This window comes from Theobroma cacao, chromosome 10 (assembly GCF_000208745.1).
Source record: "Theobroma cacao cultivar B97-61/B2 chromosome 10, Criollo_cocoa_genome_V2, whole genome shotgun sequence".
NCBI classification, from domain to species: Eukaryota; Viridiplantae; Streptophyta; class Magnoliopsida; order Malvales; family Malvaceae; genus Theobroma; species Theobroma cacao.
In genome coordinates this window covers 19,007,523-19,011,654 of record NC_030859.1, presented here as the reverse complement: position 1 = coordinate 19,011,654, position 4,132 = coordinate 19,007,523, and positions in this window count along the sequence as shown.

Sequence of the window (4,132 nt, the reverse complement as noted above, 5' to 3'; positions counted from 1 at the left end):
GGGGATGAAAGTAACGAGAACAAATGTGAGTGTGCTTTCGTTGCTGAAGGTGATGATTGTGATGTCCTTACAATTTCAGAAAATATGGATGCAAATTCTGATTGGTATTTAGATTCTGCTTCTGCTACTCACATATCTTATCAAAAGGATTGTTTTGATTTACTTCAAGAAGGGGTGGCTGGGAATTTGACTTTTGGTAATAAGTCAATAGTGAAAGTCATGGGTCTTGGAGTGGTGAAAATCAAAATGTTTGATGGGGTTGTGCGCTCTTTAGGTGGTGTGGCCTATGTCCCAAAGATGCGTAAAAATCTAATATCATTGAGCCTATTAGACTCCAAAGGGTATGAATATTCTGCTTGTGATGAAGTAGTAAAAGTCACACAAGGCGACATGGTCCTAATGAGGGGGAATTTGCATAATAGCTTGTATCATCTAGAATGTGAGGCCTCAAAAGGATGGGAACAGTGCACAGGGGATGGTAGCTACCAAAGTGAGATTTCATTTGTCGAGGAGGTGATGGAAGGTTCCCATGGTGTAGACGATGGTGAAAGGACGAAAAATCTTGCCAGTAATGAATTGGAAGGGTCGTCGAGGTCCCTTTTCGAAGTCAATTAGTGCCATTGACTTGATGGCTACATAGGTGCATTAGCCGTTTTGTGGAATCAAGTGTTAGACCATGCTTGATTCGGTATGTGTAGTCGTGGTAATTATAAAGGCTAATGATTTGGAAAGTCTTATACTTGGAGTGTTGTTCAAGGTGTTGGAAAATAGGTGGAGTTAGGAAGTTGCAATTAGGTGCGACTAGTGGAAGAGGTTTAAGGAGTTTGAATTCAAGTCAAAGGTGGAGATTTGTTGAGTTTTAAGTTGACTAGAATTATAGATCTTATTTGATTAAGATTCTTGTTTGTATACAACATTGAGTAGTTGTATGTTTTTAAACTTCTTATTCCACATCGAGTTCTATTCACATTCTATTTTGGACTTTTATACTATAAAAGTGGATTTCTAGGCTTTAGAATTGAAAGTAGTGCTTTGATAGCTCTAGATAGGGAACATCTTGTAACTCTATCTTTTGCTCTAGGTGAAGCTAGAGTGGTTTGAGTGAGTGTTCTTGGGAAGTTATTGAGGAAGAGTGTGCAAGGGATCTTGGTTTGTTTTGGGGAACCATAAAGGTCAATTTATTGTACTTTAAATTCTAAATAATAGAAGAACAGTTTCACTCCGTGGACATAGGCAAGAGGCCGAACCACGTAAATTCTTGTGTTTTTCTGTTTGCTTATTTTCTCTGGATTTTATCTTTGTTGATTCTTGGGCAATTTCCACAACAAGTATTGATCCATTAAAAGTCACCTTTATTAATCTCTCTAGCCATTTAATTTTCTGAAAGCCCAGTCGCCCAACTCCAAAGGGAAGAAAGTAGCCGAAATGGTGGCAGTAAACCCTTCACACTTTCAGTACCATGAACAAAAAGGTTATTACCACTGATATTCTAGTTTTCCCTATTCAGCACTTTGTGAGCCTTTTCCTCTGGACATAGTTTTAGAATGGTATTTGTGAAAGGGTAAAATGTTATTAATTATGTCCCAAATTTAAAGTCAAGTTCCTACAATTTTCCACTAAAAATGAGTAAATAAAAATTAAGTTTTCAAAATCCAAATATATGTATCAAAGTCTTGATGTGCAGCTCAAGGAATATGAAAAATATCTTTTTTCTTGAAAATGAAATACTAGACTAAATGTCAATTTTTTTTATTTGTAATGTATGATGTCATGGTAACTTGATTGCCAAGACTGATATGATTTGTCATCTAAAATACCTTTGAATATTCTCATAATGAATATTATCAATTGTGTAGCTTTTTTCTTTAACAAGAAATTAGTGTGTGCAAGACTTTTTTCCTTCCACAATAAATTCACAGTCTTTACGCTAACTTGTGAACTCATTACAGACAAGGATTGATTCTATGGAACAATACATCACCTAGCTAATGAACTCATATTACAAACAAAAACCGACTAAAGAATTCTGTTCATAATCTTTAATTCTTTCTTTCTTTTGGCTTCTCGTAAGTTGGCTATAAATAGGGATAGTATATGAGCAGATGCATACCCCCGAAAGAAATTAAGAAGCAATAGCTTAATCATGGCATACAATGTGGTTTCATTCCAAATTCAAAGTTCCTATGATTTCATTAAAAATGAGTAAATAAAAATTAAATTTTCAAAATCTAAAAAAATGTATAATAGCCTTGACGTGCAGCTCAAGGAATGTGAAACATATTTTCTTTCTTGAAAATAAAATATTAGACTAAATGCTAACCCTTCCTTTATTTGGAATGTATGATGTCATAGCAACTTGATGTACGGGGGAGTCGTGATTTTTCATCTAAAATACCTTTGAATATTCCCATAACGAATATTATCAGTTGTGAAACTTTTTCTTTAATAAGAAATTAACATGTGTTAGGCTTTTTTCCCTCCACAATAAATTCACATACTTTACGCTAGCCGGTTAACTCATATTACAAATAAAGACTGATTCTTTAGACACAATACAAGATCTAGGCAATGAACTCGTGTTACAAACAAAGACCAACTAACGAATTCTGTTTATAATATTTGATTTTTTCTTTCTTTTGGCTTCTTGCAAGTTGACTATGAATAGGGACAGCATATGAGCAAATGCCATACCAACAAAAGCAATTAAGAAGCTATAGCTTAATCGTGGCATACAATGCAATTTCATTCCAAATTCAAAGTCAAGTTCCTACTATTTTCCTTTAAAAATGAGTAAATAAAAATTAAATTTTTAAATCCAAAAGTATGTATCAAAGTCTTGATGTGCAGCTAGGAATGTCAAAAATATGTTCTTTCTTGAAAATGAAATACCAAACTAAATGCCAATCTTTCGTTTTATTCGTTTGTAATGAATGATGTCATAGTAACTTGATTTATGAAAGTGTCGTGATTTTTTGTCTAAAATACCTTTGAATATTCCCATGACAAATATTATCAGTTGTGTAGGCTTTTTCTTTAGCAAGAAATTAGCATGAGTTCGGCTTTTTTCCTTTCACAATAAATTCTCATTCTTTACGCTAGCTAGTGAACTCATATTACAAACAAAGACTGACTCTTTAGGCGCAATACATGACCTAGCTAATGAACTCATATTACAAACAAAGACCGTCAAAAGATATATTCATAATCTTTGATTCTTTGTTTCTTTTGGCTTCTCATAAGTTCGCTATAAATAGGGACAACATATGAGCAGATGTCATACCCACCAAAGTAATTAAGAAGCTATAGCTTAATCGTGACATACAATGCAATTTTATTCCAAATTCAAAATCAAGTTCATACAATTTTTCATAAAAAATGAGTAAATAAAAATAAAATTTTTAAAATTCAAAAATATGTATCACATCTTGACGTGTAACTCAAGGAATATGAATAATATCTTCTTTCTTGAAAATGAAATATTAAACTAAATGTAAATCTTTCGTTTATTTGTAATGTATGATGTCCTAGTAACTTGATGTATGAGGGTGTCGTGATTTTTCGTCTAAAAGACCTTTGAATATTCTCGTAATGAATATTATCAATTTTGTAGCTTTTTTTTTAGTAAGAAATTAGCATGTGTTAGGCCTTTTTTCCTTCCACAATAAATTCACATTTTTTTTTTGCTAGCTAGTGAACTCATATTAAAAACAAAGACTAATTCTTTAGGCACAATACAAGACCTAGCTAATGAACTCATATCACAAACAAAGACCGACAAAAGAATTTTGTTCATAATCTTTGGTTCTTTCTTTCTGTTGGCTTATTGTAAGTTGGCTATAAATAAGGGCAACATATGAGCAAATGCCATGCCCACGAAAGCAATTAAAAACTACAGCTTAATCATGGCATACAATGCAATTTCATTCCAAATTCAAAGTCAAGTTTGTACAATTTTTCATTCAAAATGAGTTCATGAAAATTAAATTTTTAAAATCAAAATGTTTGTATCAAAGTCTTGACGTGCAGCTACGGAATGTGAAAAATATCTTCTTTCTTGAAAATGAAATGCTAAACTAATTGCCAATCTTTCATTTTGTTTATTTGTAATATATGATGTCACAATAACTTAACG